The 23,807-nt window shown below is 38.6% G+C and overlaps 1 long non-coding RNA gene across 1 annotated transcript; it reads right to left on the minus strand.

Annotated features, from left to right (window-relative positions):
- Nucleotides 1-14,613: 14,613 nt before the first annotated feature.
- Nucleotides 14,614-23,713, minus strand: LOC134510800 (uncharacterized). The gene is made up of 4 exons (XR_010069732.1): nucleotides 23,648-23,713; nucleotides 23,410-23,473; nucleotides 15,621-15,712; nucleotides 14,614-15,097 (listed from the first exon to the last, which is right to left on the minus strand). It is a non-coding gene; the product is annotated as an uncharacterized LOC134510800 (long non-coding RNA).
- Between the last annotated feature and the right edge of the window lie 94 nt (nucleotides 23,714-23,807).

Consider the following 23,807-nt stretch of genomic DNA (forward strand, 5'->3'; position numbering starts at 1 on the left):
GGAGAAGAAATATTCATGAACAGAAGGCGTGATGCAGTACGATCTAATGGATCAATCTAATGCTGAAATCCAAGAATTCCTGTGCTCATTCAGGCATTACTGTAAGGTTTTGAAATTTTTTTTCCATTCCTTTCCCTGTCTTCTCAACTGTAAATCCTGTGCACTCCAATGCTTTTACTAATTAAATTTCAATATATAAAATGTAAAAGATTAGGAGCTAAGGAATAGCATTTTATTCTTATAATCATTTGGGATTCAGACTGCCAAAGTAGGAATGTGGAATATACATGGATAGTGCTAAGTGCATACAGGGATCCTAACGTACCTGTAATAAGTTATATTCAGAGGGATTATTATAGTGGATGGTTTCACCTACTTCTTATATAAGCAAATTTAGAATAAAAATAATAAATTAATGATGAATAATATGAAACATAAAATAAACACTTCAGAAACTGCTCCTATCCTTGTGCATCCATCCATTGGATGCAAAGTAATGATACAACATAAGATTTGTCTTTATATCCTGTCTATGCATTAGTGACTTTCTATGAAATATCAGGGATTAGATCATACGCCTTGTGTGAAAAATAAGGAGAATTAAATCTAACCGAAAGGCTTTCTAATCCCTAGGACTCTAGGTACTCAGACCATCTTCATACGAGAGGTGTTCCAGCCCTCTGATCATCTTCGTGGCCCTCCAATGAACCTATTCCAAGAGGTCCATGCCCTTTTTATGTTGGGGACTCCAAAGCTGGACACAGTACATCAGGTGGGGTCTCATGAGAGCAGAGTAGAGGGGCAGAATCACCTCCTACAACCAGCTGGCCATGTTTCTTTTGATGCAGCCCGGGATATGGTTGGCTTTCTGGGCTGCAAACGTACATTGTCGGCTCATGTTGAGCTTCTTATCCACCAGCACCCTCAAGTCCTTCTCCTCAGGGCTGCTTTCAATCCATTCTCTGCCCAGCCTGTATTTTTTCTTGGGATTGTCCTGACTTATGTGCAGGACCTTGCATTTAGTCTGGTTGAACTTCATGAGGTTTGCACAGGCCCACCTCTCAAGTCTGTCCAGGTACCTCTGGATGGCATCCCTTCCTTCCATTGTGTTGACTGTGCCACACAGCTTGGTGTCATCAGCAAAATTGCATGTCAGCAATTTTTAAACAGCAGCATCAGTCCCAGTACCAACCCCCGAGGAACACCACTCATTATTGGTCTCCACTTAGACATCAAGCCGTTGACTGCAAGTCTTTGAGGGTGACCATCCAGGTAGTTCCTTATCCACTGAGTGGTCCATCTGTCATATCCATGTCTCTTCAATTTAGAGACAAGGATGTCAGGCAAGACAGTATCGAATGCTTTGCACAAGTCCAGGTACATGACATCTGTTACTCTTCCCTTATCCACCAATGTTGTAACCCTGTCATAGGAGGCCACTAAATTTGTCAGGCACGATTTGCCTTTAGTGAAGTCATGTTGGCTGTCACCAATCACCTCCTCATTTTCCATGTGCCTTAGCATAGTTCCAGAAGGATCTGCTCCATGATCTTTCTGGGCATAGAGGTGAGTCTAACCTGCCTGTAGTTCCCTGAGTCTTCCTTTTTTTTTTCTTTTTTGAAAAATTGCGATTACATTTCCCTTTTTCCAGTCAGTGGGAACTTTACCAGACTGCCACGACTTCTCTAATATGATGAATAGTGGCTTAGCAACTTCATCCGCCAGTTCCCTCAGGACCCATGGATGCATCTCATTAGGTCCCATGGAACTGTGCACATACAAGTTTCTTAGGTGGTCTCAAACCTGACCTACTCCTACAGTGGGTGGTTCTTCATTCTCCTAGTCGCTGCTTTTGCTTTCTGCAACTTGGGCAGTGTGGCTAGAGCACTTGCTGGTGAAGACTAAGGCAAAAAACATTATTGAGTACCTCAGCCTTCTCCATATCCTGGGTAACCAGGTCTTCTGTTTCATTCCAGAGAGGGCCCACATTTTCCCTCATCTTCCTTATGTCACTGACATATCTGTAGAAGTTTTCCATGTTGCCTGTGACATCCCTGGCCAGATTTAACTCTATCTGGGCTTTAGCTTTCCTAACCCAATCCCTGGCTGCTTGGAGAATTTCTCTGTATTCCTCTCAGGCTACCTGTCCTTTCTTCCACCATCTGTAGGCTTCCTTTTTGTGTATTCCACTTCACATGGAATAGGTCATCTTCCACTGGGAGTTTGGCATTTGACTTCAGTGAGGCCAGGATTTCAAGTCAGTACCTAAGTCACTACTGAAAAAAAGACTTTGGATGGAAAGGCAGTTACATGGTTTTAATACATGGATCATAGAATCATAGAATGGTTCGGGTTAGAAGAGACCTGAAAGATCATCTAGTTCCAACCCCCCTGCCATGGGCAGGGACACCTCCCACTAGACCAGGTTACTCAAAGCCCCATCCAGCCTGGTCTTGAACACAAAATCATCTCCTGGCTTTTTGTTTGTTTGGGGTTTTTTTCAAAAATCTTTTTTTTTTTCAATAAAAAATGCTCCTTTCACTTGTCTTTCAGCAGCAAAATGAGACACAAGCAGAACCTGAACTGAATTATCTCTTGCACTTAAACTGAAGGAAAACCCAATATTTTACAAACATTTACATCTTCAGAACATTAAAAAAAAGTCATAATTAATGCCAGATCAATATCCTTGGTTTAGATCTTTTGACAAGTAACTGCACCCCCAACTCTTTACTTCGACTTCCCCCCACCTCTCCTGCCACATTTTAGAATTTGAAATTAAAAGCATAAATTATCTGTTGTAGCTTGGAGCTAAAAAATGATTCTGTCTCTGAACGTTCTTTTAGAACCACAGCCAGCCAAAACTAATTCAGCACAGTCTCGCTGAAGTGCTTGGAGCAGTCTGTCTAAACAGCACAGGCCTTCTTAATTTACCAAATGCTCACACTGCCTCCAATTAGGATGAAAGTGACTGTGCCATTGAAGAAAAAAGTAACTTGAATCTTTCAATCAGCATTTGAGAGTATGAAAACTTGCACAAATCAGGCTTTCAGACTCAGGTCAGCTCCACACCTTTGACCTTCTTGAGGGCCTAACAAAATGCTAGTGGGAACAGGAAATCTTCCGTGTTTGTATAGCTGCTGGATATCATGCGCTGCATCTGCCCTTGCAGAGACCCAGTTTTCATTACATATCAAAGTCACAAGCCAGATCATTTCAGTGGACTGACTCCTTGCAGTCCACTTTGGGTCACCTCCCTGAGCAAGCCAGAAGCCATCTGAACTCTCCCATGCTCTGCTTGAGCTATCATTCGCTCTTCAAAAATGGGCAGTGGCAGAGATTTCATAGGAATGGGCAGGAAAACTTCTTGTGTGCAGCCATAAAAAGATCTGTATGACAGAGATCCTGAGCAGGCGGAGACACTCGGGATTGGTGTTAACAGTTAGGCTTCTGCTCACATGTGTGATTCCCTTTTCACACTTCTAATGAAAATCTGTGCCTGTGGAATTTCAATTTGAGATCTAAGGTGCTGGTACTAATGCACAGACAGGAGGCGCTGGAATGATGATTGTCAGTTAGAGCTGCAGCCATAATGATGCATTGGATGAGCCAACAAAGAAAAAGTATGAAAATATAGAATGAGAGTCTGTAGCATAAGTTGACTGCATCAGCAGGAAAAAGTAAGGTTGCATTTTCTAACTTTGATGTACTTGATTTTGCAATTTTAATAATATTCTTTTGTTTGGAATACAAAAAAAGAATTATGGCATATTATTTCTGACAAGCTATGTAAATAAATTTGACATGAGCAGCCACTTTATATTTGTAATCTATCTGATTAATGATTTCTTTGGCCAATATTATATGAAAATCAAAGTACAAATATTTTTTTCTTAAATTATACCTTTTTTGCAGCAAAAAATCATTTGAGGTGGCCTGCTTAAGTTATTAAATACGTGAAACAAAAAGTATTTAGAAAGAAATATGATTTTTTTTTTACATCTTCAGAAGGATTTAGCTTAAGTGTGAGATAAAAGCTTCCTTTGTATTTATTTAGTCTGATTTGATTTCCCTGCTACTAAATCTAATTTTATATAATTGGAGAAGAGTAAGTAGATCTCAGAGATTTAAAACCTCAAAATAATGCTAAAAAAATATGAAATTTGTGTGGATAACCACATTACTCTTGAATAATACAGCTTTTAAGAATGCTGGTGGACTTAAAGATAAGCATTTGAAACACCAGAGTCTCTATTCGGTTACCAGTTTTTTCACAGGCTCATTTATTTTTTTTTATTCAATTTGCTTTCAAATACCTAAACAGCTGAAGCAAATTTGATCTATCAAGGAAGCTGCAAAAATAGATATTTTATGGCAATAATAATGCATAAAAAATAATGAGGGGAAAGTATTTTGTGTTTCGTCCATGTACACGAGAGGAATTCCATCGACAGACATCTCTGTGCTTTAGCAGATGCTTCTGCTTCCTCTCTCATACGTTCCCATGGAATTATTAGGCTGGAATGAAAATGGAGAAGAGAAAGGATGTAAATTAAATCTTCACAAGAGAGTCAATTTAAAATATGGAAAGTTCACAAATCGATAGTATTAAAACAGTTATTGAATTTAAATATTAATAAGATGGGAGGAATTGATGGACTGGAACCAGAGCTACTTAAAGCGGAGCACACTGTATAGCTAAACCATTAGCTTGAAATAGGAAATCTAATTTTCTTACAACTAATATACCTACAAATTAGAAATACACTGTTGTGACTGTGATTCATAAAAGTGGGGACTAACATCTCTCTTCCATTACACTTAACTCAGTGAGTGCCATGTACAATTTATCTCTTCTTTTTGACACTGTGGTAAACTTAATAGCAGGCATGAAGGAACCTCTGAATAATCTACCATCTATGAGTTACACATCTTAAATGCATAGACAAAATTTAAATGAGGAGCCTGGCCCTGTACTGCTGAAATCAAGTTGGCTATAAAATACACAGTGAAATTCCCTTGTTTTTCCTGTCACGTCACTAGCCATGTTACTATGCTAGAAAACATTTTGTCTCGTCATTTCCTCCAGTAGAATTGCGAAGACTTCATGTCATTGCACTGTGTCACTAAAGAACATTATTTCATTACAATTTGTGTGGGGCAGGAATTAAATTTTTACCGTGACTATAAAACAGAAATGAAGATGTATACCAGAGAAACTTCACAGAGGTACTATGAACATATATTTTCTATAGTTTAGTTCCATGACTTTGGATTCCTTAGGATTCCTTTGTTATTGTTGTTTTGTTTTTGTTTTTAACCATCCCCAAAGAACAAACTATAGAATACTGTTTCACCTTCTTTCAGGGCTGTATCATGCACTGAGCATTATTTTCCAGCACACAACCAAAAAATAGTTTTGCATAACATGAAACAGACCTATGTCTATTAGAAGCTTGTTTTAGAACAGACCTATTACAAGAGTTCATTATGAGTGTAGACTGGTGTACAGTAAATAGCTCTCAAGAATATGTAAGTAGCTTTGGTAACTATTTGATCATTAAAACATATTGTTGTACAGTCTTAACCTGGAACACCCAGTAATATTTTCACTGAGAGCTGCCGTACAGGATTTATTCTGCCCGATCCCACAGTTTTTCTTTACGTTTATGAGGACGCATGCAGTGCCACTGTTATCTAAGCATTTGAATCTCTCGCCTAAGAATGTTTATCACTCCTAAAGTCTTTCACAACCTTAATTCACATCTGGGTGAGGAAAACAGACTTACCTCAGGATGAGTCATTCATCCGCATACAGGATGTCATAAAATTGCTTGTCTGCTTTTTCTTTGTTCTGTTATTTTTGTCTCTCTTGCTGGGTTAATTAGTGTTGTGGCATCTACAGGCCATGAGCAAAATAATGCGTGAAACACTGCAACGGTCTACTGCCCATTGTTTCCCAGGGATCAGAGAAACATTTCCTCTCCTTTGAGCAGGTACACAAGACCACAATCTCACCCAAAATGGTACAGTGCGATATTTACACACAGTAATATAGTCAGGGTTGCCTTCCCACCACGGCAGTGCTATGTCAGCTCATCAGAATCAAAGTGGTGCATTGACTTTGCTTGGTACTGAAAAAGGCAATACCCTTGCTGGTGTTTGGCTTTGTCATTCTGTGAAGCCTGAGGTCTGGTGAAAGGCTTTGGTGAAGTCTTCACCAAAGGTGGAGTCTTATCTACACTAAAGCGCTGGATATTCAATTCTCCTTTTCCTATTAGATTACACATAGTTGCTAATGTGCTTCAACAAGGCCAAGTGCCAGGTACTGCACTTGGGCCACAACAACCAAGCTCCAGGCTTGGGGAAGCGTGGCTGGAGAGCTGCCTGGCAGAAAAGGAGGTGGGGGTTCTAATTGACAAGCGGCTGAACATGAGCCAGCAGTGTGCCCAGGTGGCCAAGAAAGCCAATGCCATCCTGGCTTGTATTAGAAATAGTGTGACCAGCAGAAGGAGGGAGGTGATTGTCCCCCTGTACTCAGCACTGGTGAGGCCACACCTTGAGTACTGTGTCCAGTTCTGGGCACCTCAATAAGAGAGAGATATCGAGGTGCTGGAGCGAGTGCAGAGGAGGGCAACGAAGCTGGTGAAGGGCCTGGGGAATAAATCTTATGAAGTGTGATTGAAGGAGCTGGGGCTGTTTAGTGTGAGGAAGAGGAGGCTGAGGGGAGACCTCATCACTCTCTACAACTACTTAAAAGGCCATTGTAGAGAGGTTGGTGCTGGTCTCTTCTCACAGGTAATTAGCGATAGAACAAGAGGGAATGGCTTCAAGCTGCAGCAGGGTAGGTTTAGGCTGGACATTAAGAAAAAATTCTTCACAGAAAGCGTGGTTAGACACTGGAATAGGCTGCCCAGGGAGGTGGTGGAGTCACCATCCCTGGATGTGTTTAAGACTCATTTAGATGTGGTGTTAAGGGATATGGTGTAGGGGAGAACTTTGTAGAGTGACATTGATGGTTGGACTCAATGATGCCAAGGGTCTTTTCCAACCTAAATGATTTTATGATTCTATGATTCTATGATTCTAGTGTTTGGTAGAAGCACATACTAATACCAAGTAAGGACAGCCATGTTTAAGACTGCATTGGCTGATAAATTCAACACTGGGAACTTCTCTTTTTCTGTGTACCAGAATCCTTCTGTGATCATTTCTATTTAATTTTCCATCATGACCCACTGAGTCCTGTAATTATTTTTTATCTGAAGACATAAACTCCGTGGTGTGCCTAACTCTATGCTGTTTAAATTTTGCCATTTTTTTGCATTGTAAAACTTAGACAAATTATTCTCATTAATGTTTTTGATATTTGCATCATCATCAGATATCCTTTGCTTCTTTTATTTTGTTTGCTTGTTATTATAGGTGTATGCTTGAATTTTAACATATGGAAGGAGGTAAGGGGAGAAAAATGTGTGAAGTAATGAAGATTTATATCCAAAACATAAAGTCAGAATGAATATCACTATCATTTGACTATACAATAACGCAGCAGATGACAAGATTAATATTAATCAGCCTACAACTTCAACAGCCTACACTCATAAATAAACCACTTTGAAAGACAAATTAAATGAAGTAAACACACAGACTATGATGGATTCGCGCTCATCAGAAAACTAGAATAGATGGAGTGTTTTCAGAAAGTAATAGTAGGGAAGAAAGTAAAAAAAAAAGTTGAGTTAGAAGATTGGAAAATAATCCATGAATCTGGACAATGATCCATAAAAATGGCTAATGTTTCAATTTTAAAAGTACTGTTCATTGTTGGTTATAAAACACCACTTATGGCTCCTGCAAAACTATCAGTCATTGTTGATGAATTAATTTATAAAGGCTGACTGGAATGATGGTTCCAAAACTGAGATTCAGCTAGGCAGCCCCTTGGGTGGGGTAGCAAATGTGCTTCAGCCTTACAAGGTCCATTTCCACCACTGATAATCTGGCCTGTTACCTTTAAGAGAGAGCAAGAGGTAACACAAGATCTGAAAATATAATTAAATGTGCATCGTGGGAAATAAAATATGACAATTTTACGCCCCGACACACTTTGGAAATGGGAATGACAAAAGCAGAGACAAAATTGGAGGGGAAAGAAAATGATAAGGCTGAGTGGCAGAAAGTGTATGTGATTTTTTTTTCCCCCTGGACTTCTCTGATTGCACACTGTGGTGGGTTGTCCCTAGCTGGACACCAGGTGCCCACCAAGCCACTCTATCACTCCCCTCTTCAGGGGAGTAAATAAGATGGAAAAAACTCATGGGCCAAGATAAAGGCAGTTTAATAAAGCAAAAGTAAAGGCTACATGTGGAAGCAAAGGAAATCAAAAGATTTATTCTCTACTTCCCATCAGCAGGAGATGTTCAGCCACTGCCTGGGAAGCAGCCTTCAGTACGCGTACCGGTTGCTCTGGAAGAGAAACATTGTAATAGTGAATGCTCCCCCTTCTCCTTTCTCTTAGCTTTTATTGCTGAGCATGGTGTCATATGGTATGGAATATCCCTTTGGTCAGTTTGGGTCAGATGTCCTGGCTATGTCCCCTCCCAAGAGCTTGCTCACCTCCAGCCCACTGGTGAGGGGGGAATGTTGAAGAGGCAGCCTTATGCTTTTGGAGCACTGCTCAGCAGTAGCCAAAACACTGGTGTGTTATCAACACCTTTCTAGCTACAAATACAAAACACAGCACTATGAGGGCTGCTATGGAGTAAAATAACTCCATCTCAGCCAGACCCAATACATAGACCATGGATCTTTTAGGCTTTATGTATGGATGAATTCCCTAAACTTCAAATGCTTGTATGTTCCTTTCAAGAAGCGTTGTGAAATAATGATGTTTTTCTCTATCCTGTGGAACCCATTTGAGTTGGAAGCCATGTAACTTTAGAGTGGATGCTGTGGAAAGCACTCCTTGTTTAAAAAGGAAGAGCATCCACCAGTCCTGGGAACTGAAGAAACCTCTTGTCCAGCCATGTCAGTCAAAAAAGAAGCGTGATTTACAGAGTCTGGTTTAGTCTCAAGTTAGGGTTTTGTATTTAGACTCTCAGCGACAGACACACTTCACTTCTTAGGACAACACACTTTGGCAAGAAAGAGTCTAAACATACATAATTTACAAGCCTGGTGATAATTTGAGGCTTAAATATCAAAAGACTGATCAACAAACAGAAAATATAAGCAAACGAGCTCAGTCCAGCCATGGTTGTCTGAGACGAGCCAGATCATGATAGCTCTGCAAGGATGGGGACTGATTCCTCTCGAGAGAAAACACAGGCAGATGAGTAGCAGCTGTAGCATGGTTGTGGCTCTTGGGATTTGCGCTAGGCAGAATGACACACACACACGCACAGATACACAGAAAGTGCCCTGCTGCAGCAGAAGACAGCTCACAGCTCTCTGCTAATATGGTCCTCTGGGTCCAGCTGTATCAGCCTTGTTATATAAGTGATTAAATGGGGCCACATATTAATTGCATCTCTCACGTGTCTAACACCATCCATGGAAGTATGGCTGCTACTGTGACTGTGAGTGCATATGTTAATATCTTATCAGCCAGTACAAGAATCACTAGACTAAAGTAACTATAGGATACAGTCTTGTTTACTTGAGCTGTGGAAGCTCATACTTTTAATGTCTCGAGTCTTTGGTGGAGGCCACATGACAACTCAGATGACAGTCATGCCGTATGAGTCAGGCAGGCAAGAGTACGCCTCTGGTACCCGAATGATTTTAATTGCAATAGAGAATCTGTAATGAGCCCTGTTGATCTTTGTTGTTTTGTCTGTAGCAGAATGATTAGTGACATGGGTAGGGTTAGACCGTGTAGCCAAAAGTAATTAATTTTGTTTTGCCAGTTGTGGGGAATTTTAACCTTAACATCAGAGAGAACGCCTGTGTCACTGCTGATGCATGCAATGGTAATGAAGGGTAAAGAAAAGCTGGGGGGAAGGAAGGAATTAATGACAGAATCAGTGTTACAGAAAAACAGATCAGACAGACTGTAGGCATTTCTGTCCTGTTTATCTTACTTCAGAGTATTGATTATTTGCAATCAGCAAGACAAAAACTGCTGAAGGTGAAAGTCAGTTGAATAGGGAATAGGTTATTTAGCATGTTAGTAAAGATTTCTTCTATTTACTTTTTCAGCTTTCCATTATTATAGCAACTTTCCTTTTTATTTATAAGAGGTTGAAGATGTCTGCATTGCAGCATAATTGGTTCTGGCTGCTAGCCACCTGACAAAGTTAATTATTGATTGTCTGTGCATTGGTCCTGTGAGAGAATCCAATGTCTATACAAATTAGTTGGAGGCAACTGTCTCATAACATAGTCAGAATGAATCCTTTATACTTTCCTAAACAGAAATGTGATAGATTATTGGCTTTTTCGGGGAAAGGGCAAAGTATAGTACTAACTGCTATTCATGAATGACAAAGCCTCTTCACTGCGGAACTCAATTCAAATCAAAAGGTACAAGCCTTAAGGAACTGAATTCACAGTTGAGTCTGAAGAATACTAATTATTTTCAAACCCATCCCACTTCAATAAATTGACGGTGCTAAATGGATTATTTCAGGTTTTGAAGGACTGGGATTATCGTATTCCTGGTATTTAATTTCAAAATGCATCCTTCCCATTACATTTTGAAATAAAGATATTTTTATGTATGTATAACCATGGGTTTTATGCCTTCAGATAACAAATCTTACTTTCCATCTGCAGTTTCACAAAAGTTAAGAATGTTTGTGAAGTATTTAAACATTGAATACTTACAGGACATTTGGAAGGAGCAAGTTAAGACTTCACTAAAAAACAGCCACACAAAGTTCACATGAAAGTAGATGAAAACTTCCATAGGATGAATGTTATTATCAGATCCAGATATTGCCATATTAGCATACACGAGTACAGACGTAAATACTTGTTTGGCTAATCTTTAATTAAAAACATTTGAAAATGCTACTTTTTTCTGCATTAATTTACCCGTGGTGAATCACAAGACATAAATGAAGTAATAGAGACAAGCTCCTAGCCTTGGTGGTGAAGCAAACTTCAAAGAGGTGGAGAAATCCCTGTTTAGCAAGGCCTGTTGACACATCATTTTGTGTCTGCAGAAGTTTCTGTTCTCACTCCCCTACCAGCTCTTTGTCACTGTCCCTTTACGCACAGGTTACCGCCACTGGAAATCAGTAACTCATCTGAACCTTCCTGGCTAAGCTTCAGTCCAAATGAAGCTGGGATGTTTAAAATGTTGGTCTTTATTAGGCGATTTCTTTGGGACTGCAAGTGATTAGGGAGTCTTCGCACAAGCAGCTCAGCTGGCAAGAAGGCAGCACAGGCGACTGGAGGCAGGCTGGAACAAAACAGTATTTTTTTGCCTGCACAGCTGCAGTCAGAGGGGGATGTGTGAACAAGCCTTAAGGCTTCACAGCTGCTTCCCAGAGTTATAGTAGCCTGGTCTTCTCCTGCTAATGCAGATAGCTGCCATTGCACAAGAGAAACAGTGGGTGAGAAGGCAATAATGTGTCTAGCAGGACATCCTTTGATCCTCCCTCTCCCTGATTCCCATGAAATCCTTTAGTTCCCCTTGAGCAGGGGGTTTACGCTAGATCCACTGTGCGGGGACCATCAAACAATTCAGAAGTCAAGACAGAGTTTATGACCTATGAAAAAGCTAAACTTAAGAAAGTATTTTCTTGTTGAAGAACACAGTTGCCAAGGTACAAATCTTCATTAATTTCTCACAGATACTCCAATATTGTTGTTCTTCACCTCTGTTGTAAGAAATGTGCCTCAGGCTTACAGGTAGAACCTTGAAAATATGACCCAAAAGCTTTGAAATTAGATACCTAAGAAAAATTACCATAACTAATTACTTTAAATTTGACCCTTCCCCCCTCCTTTAAAAGATTTTATAATTTTGGACTGACAGCACCTATGATATTGCAAAGTTTAGAGTTTGCAATATTATAACACTAACAAAATGACCCCAACTACTCTAATTTTGTACCTTAGTTTAATCTGGAACTAGATATTAACAATGGAAATCCCCTATACGCACATTACATTGAACAGCAGTAATTTCTTTTTGAGAAAGAAGCATAAAACTCACCTCTGATCTCATCTAATTTGTGTCTGTCTAGGTATTCTTAGTGAAATAAGTGAAATTGCACTGAGATAAAATGAGAAGAAAATGAGATCTTCTGAATAAATGTAATAAAATCCAGCGCATGTAAAGATGTTTGTAGCTCTCAGGGTGGTGGCTGGGAGGCCTGGGGAGAGATTAAATATGTTGAGTAGTGTTCAGATATTCATTTAGGTTATTGATGTGCAAGTTTCTCTTTCCACTGCTATAAATCTTATTTTTCATGTTTGGTTTTACTAGGCTCTTCACCTGAACCATTCTATGATGGTTCTGTCCTGGGTTTGAGTATAAAATAATTTCATTCTACAAAAGATACAGGTAGGCAAAAATAAGAAAATTATAGAAATATTATGGAACTATCTTCCCCCCCCCCCCCGCCTTGAGATTTTCCAGAAGTTTTCAGTTTGAAATGGCTGATAAAAGAGTACGGATAAGTTTAAATGTTTAGCTGACTCTAGGTACTGAGTGATGAAGCAAGTGATACTTGTCTATTTTTAATATTGACTCGTCTCCCTCTCTTTTAAGGATGATCTTGAAAGATCAGCTGTTCAGCATACTTTACAGGCTTTCTAGTCAAACTGGGTGATTTACCATTATATTAAAATATTATCTCATATGACAGATGGAAATCAAAGGAAGATTAACAACAGGAAAGAATGCTTTTTAGAGAGAAAGCACAAGCTTTTAATATGTACGTTTGTTTATGCCCATTAAAAATCTAACTGTTGGCATTTGGCATTTACCGTTCAGCAGCTCCAATTCTTCTTTAATATGGATAGCTCAGTCCAATTATCTAAATATAGTTAGCTGCTTGTACTCCTACTTAAAGGTGCCCTGCGGTATGTGAGATGTCTGCACAGAGATTGCATTTAAGATAAAGATCCACAGGAGATCCATGACCCTCTGGACTAGAAGGTGAAGGCTCGGAGAAATATGGAAGGTGTGTGAATGCCTCATGCAGATTTGACAGTTGTTAACAAATTTACTGTCAAACATAAGATTTTAAACATTAACTCTCAGTTAAAAGTATATGTAGCTGTAATGGGCCTGAATCTCATTTCCTACTAATTTATTTGCTCTAAAACTCCAATTAAATCAGAATTGCACTCTGTTTACAGAGTACAAGTGGGATTATACTCCAAATTTCTGACAAGACCTATAGCAAGACAATGTAGGAAAAAAAATCCCTAGCGTACTGTCCTAAACCAAAGTAGTGTGAATAAAGCTAACTATAAACCAGCTGACTCCCATATTACAGAATGTCTAATCTTCCCCAAGCTCATCACAAAATTTTCTGAAAATTTTGTAGGATAAAGGCAAATAATTTGTTCCTGCTGTGAAAACTTCCAACTCAGCTGTCTGAGAAGAAAGTTAGAGTGAAATAGCTTTGCTTTCGGTTGTTTAAAGATCCTGAGAGGTACCTGCCAGGCATATCTTTATATCAATGAACTTTCCAATTAGTTAAAACATTTGATAACATGATGGCTGTGTTCCTGACTGTGAAGTTAACAGAAGGCACTCATTAATACAGGAGTAAGCCTGCTTTGAGACCTTATCCTCCTTAGCTCCTTTCCCCCTCAAGGTGACTGTCCCCTTGAGCTTTGTGATAGAGGTTTTTGCTGTGAAGTTGCTACTGGCCTAGCATCCATCTCGGAGGATCAATGTGTATCCTTAACAGCTTTGGAGGAGAAGAAAAGACTGAAGTGATTCTTTCCAATGAGCTAAGGCACTGTGCCAGCTCATACTGGCATTTTATCTTTGCTTGTTACTTTTACTGTTTGAGGATCAGAATTGTAGCTGTTACTGAACTGTCACCAGGATGTTGGATCATGTAACGATATTGGATCAGGTGAGAAAAACACAGTTTAGGTTCTCTAAATCTAAATCCCAGCTAAAGTCAGTCAAATGGAGGAAACTTTATCACTGAAATGCCCCTTCTTTATAACAGTGTAGTTCTATTTCTTCAAATAGTTAATGATGACAGTGGTGGATCAGACCCACTAGATCAAAGCATCTGGGAGAATGGAGATGTAGGAGTTGCAGACAGATGAGTAACAGCAGGCAGCTTCCTGATGGTATGAGTTACTACTGTATAGAAACTGAGCTCTAGTAAGTCCATATTCCCAATGACAGATGAGAAATAAATCCCATTAACATATACCACCATAATTGAAGGAAAGAGGGGGAGACATCAGAAAGAATGTTTTTTGTTGAGATGTATCTTTTTAATTACAACTTCAGCATTTGTTTAGTTTGATTTTATTATACTTTTACTGGATCGTGAAGTAACATCATTCCCTATATCTTGGTCTGTCAATGTTTTGTTTTAAACATTTGCATACTTGCACAAGGAAATTTCTACTTTATTAGTAGTACTCAAAGACTCTAAAATACACAAATTTGAGCCTTGTAGTAACTTAATGGACATTTATGTAGCAATTACTATTTTCCCTAGTAAGGTAACCAATGCAAAAATCAAGCCCACTCAGTGTACTATTAGCAAGGAATAGGAGAAAGGAAATAAGAAGGAATATAGGGATTGGTAAAATCGGTCAAATCACCGGCAGAAGCGATTATCAAGGGATGTATTTTGGGAATCCTGAAAAAAGTAGATGGGGTGGTTGGTCACTGTTGTTGATATGGGTGGTAGAATTTAAGAACATGGAGCCGAATATGTGTAATTTTCTGATGCATTCTTGGTAACATACACCAACAAAACATGCAGGAGAAATTTGTCCAGTGAGTTCTAAATTAAGCAACCTTGTCATGTTTCATAGAAAAACTCTTCCAAGCGTCTTCAGAGTCAGTCTTTTTGAGCATGATCAAACTGTTTCACTTCCCATATGGTATTTATGGACACTTGTAAGCTTGTACAAATTCTTCAAATTTTCATGGCTGGAAAAAAGACATTTAGAGTATCTTTAATACTATCAGCAAAATCACTTCCCATCTTTTATTCAGTCATCACTGAATGACATCTCAGTGTCATCATTGAGTGAACAGGCATTCTACTTAAGTTTTTGATTTTAAAGAATTAAATATGACCTTTTTAGCATAAATTATTTTTCCTTTAAAAAAATTGAAATTACACCTTTTTTTATCATGTAATTATTTACGTAAAGACATTTTCTAATAGCAGTAACCTTCATAGGGTGCAGATAGTGTTGTTTATATCCTTTTATCTGCCAGTCAGTTACTACACTCACTCTTAGTTCCAATACTCACCATAGATGTCTTGGCCACGGCATGGCCTAGTAGAGACTACATTCAGTATTAGACTGTATAGCCAGAAACACTGTTCAAATAGTTCCTAACTATTGTTAATTAATGTGTTTTATAAAGATTGAAATTAGTGAAAATGACTTTTCTGAATATTTAAGTGCTTTAATAGTCTTTAAAATCAAAATGGTTTTATTACTTTCTTCAAAGTTTTATGCTCTTTCCATGAATTTATTGATTCATTCAACCGTATTTCAGGCACAGTCATCCGTTCCCAAGGCAAGTTCAAATCTGGAAAAAAAAAATCAAATTAAGCCATAAAAGTCTTAGTTTAATGAAGTAGCGTGTAAGACCTAACAGCTGGTAATTCTGCCCCCAAAATCCTACACTTCCTTATGAGTTGAGTTGCGCATGAGTTTTCTTAATAATTTTATTTTGCTCAGATGATGTTAAAATGAACTTTCCGCTGAGTAATGAGCACTGGAATTTTACACTGGACAGCTAGAAAATCCAGTCCAGGGAATTGTACCTTTACTTTGTAAAAGGTAGTGCATACGCTTCAAGTAAATTATAAAACTGAGAGATTAGCATGATGATAAATTAAGTCTTTTACCAGACTCTTTTTTCTGAATAACATGATATATAAGATGTGTGTATTAAAAGTCACAATAGCCACAGAAATTACTGCATTACATTAACCTTAAATTATAGTGAAGTTTTAATGAAAAATATTAATTGAAAATAATTCTTAAATAGGACAAAGTCTATTTATAACCCTGTTCTACTTGATTTTGGTTCATATGCATAATTATATTGCTATGTTATCACAATTATTTCAAAACTTTTTTGTTTGAAAAAAGAAATCACTATAAAGCAGAACAATTCCAGTTAATGTTTGTATCTGAAATGTTTCATTTGATCGGGAATTTTCAAAATGTGTAAATGAATTAGGTTCTTCCTTTCATTCAGTTTCAGTGGAAATTTAGCATCTAAATCCCTTTGGCTCCTTTGGAAAGCCTACTTAATATGCTTTGCATGGTTGCTTCACATAGCTATGAATATATGATACATTGCCTAACTGTCACTGGAAACACTACTGATTGAAAATAAAGAGCTTCTGGTACAAGAAAACATGTACTTTCTGCAGATAATATTGCTTGGTGTCTCAGTGGTATCAGTTGTACAGGAAGTTCACTGTCCCATGATCGCTGTAAAAGATATATGTCATATCAGATGATGAAAAAATTCATCTTTGGTTAAGAGCCATTTGGTGGTGAACATGCCACTTTCCTCAAAATTTAGTTTAGCTAGAATTTAAGTGGTGTGTGGCCACTTGTTAACACTTTGTCCAACTGGGGAAAATGGAATGGATCAGGAAACAAGGAGGGCTTTTATTCACAGATTGGAGAGGGAAAACTCTGCTGTGAAGCTCAGGTAGGTTGAACTACTCAGTCTTTTGCAGCCAAGTAACCTGCTTGCGTTGGTATCATCTGCTCACTGCAATCAGTTCCACTGGTGAACAACTGATCAATGCAAATGAGAGAATAGAATTTAGACAGCACAAAGCTTTCTTAATCTCATTAATTCCTTTTTCATATTTTTATCCGTACCGTGATTTATCAGTTGTTTTTGACTTAACAGCAGGTATCAGACAAAAGCAGGTGTAAAAAGTGTTTGTGACACTTGCAGCCACAAGGGTTCTGTTAATTTTCATGACAGAAGAAACCACAAAGGACAAATCCTGATGTATCACCAGTAGGAGATTCCAAGATTAACACAGAAATCAAATTCAATATGCACACATAACTTACAACGTGACCTCTTTCACATTTCAGTTCATTTTTGTACTAAGAGCCGTGAGAAATAGCTAAAAAAAAAAAAAAGGACAAATGTATATTTATTAGCTGGAATTGTCCCTGTAAAAATATTTTGAGAAAATAGACAGATCCTTCTTACAGTACCAAAAAAAAAAAAGCTGAAGTAAAATTTACAGAATTGGGGCCAGAATTTGGAATTATTTAAAAAGTGTGTCTGAGGGAGATCTGTAACATTTTTTTTAAATGGTGAAGTTCAACAAATGAAGCAAATTTTAACGCTAAAACAGGAAAAAAAAATTATACCATCATAGAAAGGTTTGGGTTGGAAGGGACCTTTAAAGGTCATCCAGTCCAACGCCCCTGCAATGAACAGGGACATCTTCAACCAGATCAGGTTGCTCAGAGCCCTGTCCAACTTGACCTTGAATGTTTCCAGGGTTGGGGCATCTACCACCTCTCTGGGCAATCTGTTACAGCATTTCACCACCCTCATCGTGAAAAGTTTCTTCCTTATGTCTAGTCTAAATCTACCCCCTTTTAGTTTAAAGCCATTACCCCTTGTCCTATTGCAACAGACCCTACTGAAAAGTTTGTCCCCATCTTTCTTACAAGCCCCCCTTAAGTATTGAAAGGCTGCAATAAGGTCTCCCCAGAGCCTTTTCTCCAGGCTGAACAATCCCAGTTCTCTCAGCCTGTACTCATAGGAGAGGTGTTTCATACCTCTGATGATTTTTGCATCCCTCCTCTGGACCCACTCCAAGAGGTCCATGTCTTTCCTGTGCTGAGAGCACTAGAGCTGGATGCAGTACTCCAGGTGGGGTCTCACCAAAGTGGAGTAAAAGGGGCAGAATCACCTCCCTCAACCTGCTGGCTACGCTTCTTTTGATGCAGCCCAGGATACAGCGGACTTTCTGGGCTGCCAGTGAACATTGCCAGCTCAAATCCAGCTTTTCATCCACCAGTACCCTCAAGTCTTTCTCCTCAGGGCTGCTCTCAATCCCTTCATCCCCCAGCCTGTACTGATACTTGGGGTTGCCCCAACTTGGGTGCACGACCTTGCACTTGGCCTTGTTGAACCTCATGAAGTTCACCTGGGGGTCCACTTCTCAAGCTTGTCCAGGTCCCTCTGGATGGCATCCCATCCCTCAGACCTGTCAACTGCACCACTCATCTTGGTGCTGTCTGCAAACTTGCTGAGGGTGTACTCAATCCCACTGTCTATGTCATTGATTAAGGTATTAAACAATAATGGTCCAAATATTTACCCTGAGGGATACCACTTGTCACTGATCTCCATGTGGACATTGAGCCACTGATCACTACCCTCTCGATGTGACCATCCAACCAATTCCTCGTCCTTCAAACGGTCCACCCATCAAATCCATATCTCTCCAATTTAGAGAGAAGCTTGTTGTGGGGGACTGTGCCAAATGCCTTACAGAAGTCCAGATGGTACTAAACATCTAGAAAAAGGGTAGTAAACATTCTCATGGTCTGGTGGTTTTCACAATATGAATACTTAGATAACACTTAAATATTCTTGTGTGATATGGACCTGAAAAAATGAAAAGGGCTGAAAACATTATATTGACCCTGTTCATCAGTTTTGGATTATAACTGCCATTGCTACGGTAGGACAGGTGGTTGTTAGGGTATAGAGTATATAGACTCCATCTCTCAGTGTTGAAGAATATTGAAAACAGAAAACAAACAAAATAAGTAAATTTAATTTATTTTTTTTAAGTTGTACAAAATTCCTCTCTGACACTTTTGAAAAGAAAAGCAAACCACAATCTGAAAAAAAAATGTGATAGACCAGCATCCCGCCTATAGAGGACATAGCGGGGAACAGCCTTGGTGTGTATTCATGTATAGGTATAAGCTCTTTAACCGAAGTTTTCTGTGCTGTTGAGGTTATGACGGCACTATTTGATTATTTAGAGGGTTTTATTGTCTGTTTGCAAGTTATTATGACATCGTCTTCCTGCAAGAAGGCAGTGACTACTTCAGGCAGATCACTATGCATGGAGAAGTGATCTGGCAACAACTGAACTGACTCTGAGCAGAGAAGCTACCGAATAACTGTAGAATAATGATTGGGGTCTCTGCCAGGAAAGAGCCTTAGGAGCAGCAGAAGTGGAAAGAACACTGGAGGAAATCAGGAAGCAAATACAGCCAGGCCTTGGAGGTGTGGGTCCCTTCCTAGTGATCAGGATGCTGTGTTCGCAGGAGTCAGTTGTGTGCAGATGCATGTGTGATTAGAATGAAAGGACTGAACAGCAAGAATAGCAGTAAGCAGGAAGATAAGCACCTTTTTTGTTAGTATTTCCAATCTGTTTTACCCAGTTACTTTACCCAGTTTCAGTGTTAAAATGTACATATTCTTATTGAAATTTTATTTAGACCTTCCTTTTAAATTTAAAATCTTTTGAGTCCTTGTGTAGCTAGGAGGTTCAGTTTTCTTTTTAAAGATATGACTGACTTGCAATGTCTCTTTTCTTATGTCTCTTTCTGCTTAGCAATTAAAACACACTTTAGTAATGATCATCTGGCACTTCCTTCTCCTCTTTCAAATGTTCTTTTAATTTTCTCAGCCTACACTGACTGTTCTTTACAGTCTCCTCAATGTTAGTGTAAATATCAAATCTCAGTAAATAATAGACCTGGCTGAATAATGTTTTGCTAATATTTTATCACTAAAAGTACTGGATTCAATTGTTGACCCTATTGCTAGTGCTGTAATTTATCACTGGAGAAATGAATAGGGGAAAGAGATGTTGGTAAAAATGTTTATAAATCTTGAAAAAAAAATCATTACTTTCACCTAAAGAAACATAATAGAATTATAATCTCTCTTACACTTATTCCTATTTTCTTAGTCACTCAATCAGTCAGTTCAAGAGAAAAAAATAATTAACAGACAGGTTATTAAAGATGTTTGAGAGGCTAAAGGTAAGTTTAAGCTTCTTATGGAATTAGAAAATAATGCCTGGGAACTCAGCTCAGTTATTGTTGAAGATCCATGTGACGGTCAAGATGTACTTTCAGGTACTTCCATCACTCCACTTTCAAAAGACTGAGCAACTCTGACTTATTGAATTTTCTTATTCATTGGATATTACAGTAGAAATATCAATCAGGCAAAAGAAGTTGAACCTTGAAGTGCCCAGCACCTGTGACATTTTGATTAGTTTTACTGTGACTTCTTCTGATATTTTTAAATATAGCAAGTGAAGTAATTAATTCAAAGATGACTACCTGAAAGCTGGTACTTCATGTGTAGTTAAGATCTATTAAAAAACACTGGAATGGTTCATGTTTCTTGCTGCAGTTTACTGTAACAATAGTTAACAGTCTTCAAGTAAATTGGTATGGTTTTTATTTCCTCTGTGCTCTTTGGTTCTGTGTTATTTTCCTTCTTTGTGTCTATTACTCGTGTGCTGGTAAGTGCTTCAACTCTTGCAGTACCCTGGACAATGGATACGCTTTTTTAGCCACTCTAAGTAGTATAGACTCTTTACAATTGTAGTTCTGTGGCAGTGTGCACAAGTTCAAATAAGGTATAAAAAGATCCTGAGGAACTCTTACTAAGGTTCAGAACTAAGGAAAGTAACAAGATACCTAAAGAAACTTGGAGTTTGTTTGTTGGTTTTTCTGGTTCTTTTTTCACTGTGAGACATAATGTTCAGAAACAAGACTTTCAAGGTGCTTGATTAGAAAGATAGCTACTTGTCAGTCTGGAAATAGAGGCAAAGGATGTAAAGAGATCTTAAAATTGCTCGGTACAGAGAAAATCCATTATTTTCTTAATAGCAAACATGATAGAGCTGATTAAATCTGCCAGACCAACAGTCGTGGAAATGAGTGTCCTCCATTAATCCCAGGTCCATTTTGAGCCGGAGCAGCCCATCAGCCATACTGCAGTTAAGGCTTAACACTGTCAGTCCCACTGGTTATGCAGCAGGATGTCAGCCCCAGTGGTGTACAATATAGTCAGGACTGCAGTTACTATATCTTTGGTCCTTAGGCTAATGACAATACCCTCATACAGACTCCTCTGAGGGGGGCGACATGTGGCTTGGGCATAGGAGGCAGCTAATGAAGGTAGATGATTTCCATGTTGTAGTGGACTATTAGCGATATGCAATGTGCAGGAGCTCACATCTGCCCATCCTCTGTCTTCACTCCTCCCTTTTTCACTCTTGTTTCCTACTGGCCTTATGTGCTCCTTTCTCCCCATGCATTGAATAATAATTATCCAATGCTTATTAGGCAATAACACCTAGTGTTATTGCAAATTTGTTATTGCAACAGAGGCATGGCTGTTTAACCAACCCAAACTCGTGTTTCCTGGCTCTTAGGGTATGTCAGCACTGTGCAGCGCAGCATCACCACACTATAATAGAAACGTTAGATGCAATGAACTGAAAGTGATGCAACTGAGTAACGACAGCTATCTGGCTTCCAATCTGCTGTGCGAACATGCCTGCTGTCTTGCATCTAACTTGAGAAGTGTTATCCCTGGGTCTTGCATTGTCGGCTTATTTTCATTGTCACTGAGGCTTGAGCTGGCTATTGCTACAAAATACATCTGCAGAAGTAGTGCTATGTTCCTCCTCAAAAACAGAACCAAAGGCTGCAGTTTGAAAGATGAAAGCTTATGTCACTCTAAAAGGCCTTGCTAGCATACCTCATCCTTGAGCTTTCTCTCCTATCATTTTAGGTTTAAATTAATTACTATTAGAGAACTCAAGGCATAGTCCTCTCAGATAAAGAAATGTGTGCAGTGAAAGGTGAAAGACCATCTGGAGCTTAGATTGAGTGATATTAAAAGACTGATTAATGGTGTAGTGTCTAAAACTGAAGAAGAAAATCTCAAGCCAAGCCATTAGGCAAATGCAATCCATTACATGAACAGACATTCCAGCGCTTCAGGGAGATCTTTGTCTTGCCCATTTCTCTCCATCTAGCTCTTTTAATTTGTGTTTTGTTGCTATCTATCTTCCGCTTAAAACTGTGTTGTTGTCCATTCCAAATATTATCCTCTCAGCTCCTTTATCTCCTTACATAAACTTCAGTAACTGTCCCTCCTAGCTACTTTTGAACTGGTGTCTGGATTGAAGTACACGATCTAGCTTTAATCACTCACAGAGGAAGACAAAGTAAAACAGCAGCCTCTCAAAAAAAAAAAAGGAAAGAAAAAAACCCACCTGAAACTAAACAAGTCAGCAAGTAAATCTGAAATCCTACTGCCTCTGTTGCTCCTGTAGGTACCATTAATCTCTGAGCATTTTGGATTGTTTTCATACACCAGTTAAAAGAATGGAAGAAAATTTCTAGTGGTTATGGGCTCTTAATTAACTATGCTACAGAAAAAATAGCAAAACTGAGGGCATCATCAAGAAATTAACAATTGATGTGGCTGTTCTGCTCTGCTGTGCTTGTTAATATTCATTAATGGCCATTTTCAAAACTATAAAACAGGACAAGTGGGAAAGAATGAAAGCAAAGAAGTGATAAAGCTGTAGAGAAAAATATGTGGTAGAGGAAAAGGGATAGTGGTAGAATCAAAAACAAAAACAAAAAATGGGAGAGTAAAACGAATAGAGCAACGAAGTGGAAAAGGTTTCTAAAAGCATTAAATAGAGGGACAGAGAGAAAGAGAGATTTCTATCTTTAAATAGAAGGAGAAAAACAAAAGCAGTCATTGATAAATTCAGTTAGTTCTTTGGAATATTAGAACGCTGAATGATGCCTTTTTTTAAGAGAAGGCACTTGTGGGATTCAGAACTCGGACAAATTATATATAAATTTTTGACTATTTTTGTTGTCAGGGAATTATTACACATTAACTATGCAACATAGTATTGAACAATATATTTATATAAGTATTCCAGTTTAAATAGAAAATATATTTTTTGTCATCTGTGTAATTCATCAGTCTGTGTTACATCAGATATATTAAGCAGTGAATGATTCAGTGTCCTGGACAGATAACATTCTTACTTGTATCAGAACCTGTGACAGCCTTTTCAAGCTGCATGTTCAGTAACACCTAATCAAGTCTCCCTGTCTTCATTATTATTTTTTTACCTACATTCAAATTATTAAAACTTTGTTCTCCAATACTTCCTGCACAAGGTAGAAAGAATTCATCACAGAGCCTCTTACCTGCCACAGAACAGCTGGTAAATACACATAGGTCCAGTCTGTCGTCATATTTACAGATTCAAATCTGCAGAAAGTAAGTGAAGTAAGTGCAGTTAGCATGTATGTAAATAAATCAGGATCTAGACTCACATCACTGAAATCAGAGGAACTTTCATAATAAACAAAAGGAATGAAATGTGTTTCTACACAAAGCCAAGATTAATAATCTTTAATAGTTTGGCTTAAATAATACTCATACCTCTTGCAGGATCAATTCACACTGGTGATTTTCAACCAAGGAACATTCCTCTTGAGGAATTTTAAGGAATCATTTTTTTTTGCAAGGGAACTATATACTGAGGACCAAACCCTGCTTCCCTTACAACCAAGGCAAGTTTTGTTTGCAACGTCCGTGGGAG

The sequence above is a fragment of the Chroicocephalus ridibundus genome, chromosome 2 (assembly GCF_963924245.1).
Source record: "Chroicocephalus ridibundus chromosome 2, bChrRid1.1, whole genome shotgun sequence".
In the NCBI taxonomy this organism is placed as follows: Eukaryota; Metazoa; Chordata; class Aves; order Charadriiformes; family Laridae; genus Chroicocephalus; species Chroicocephalus ridibundus.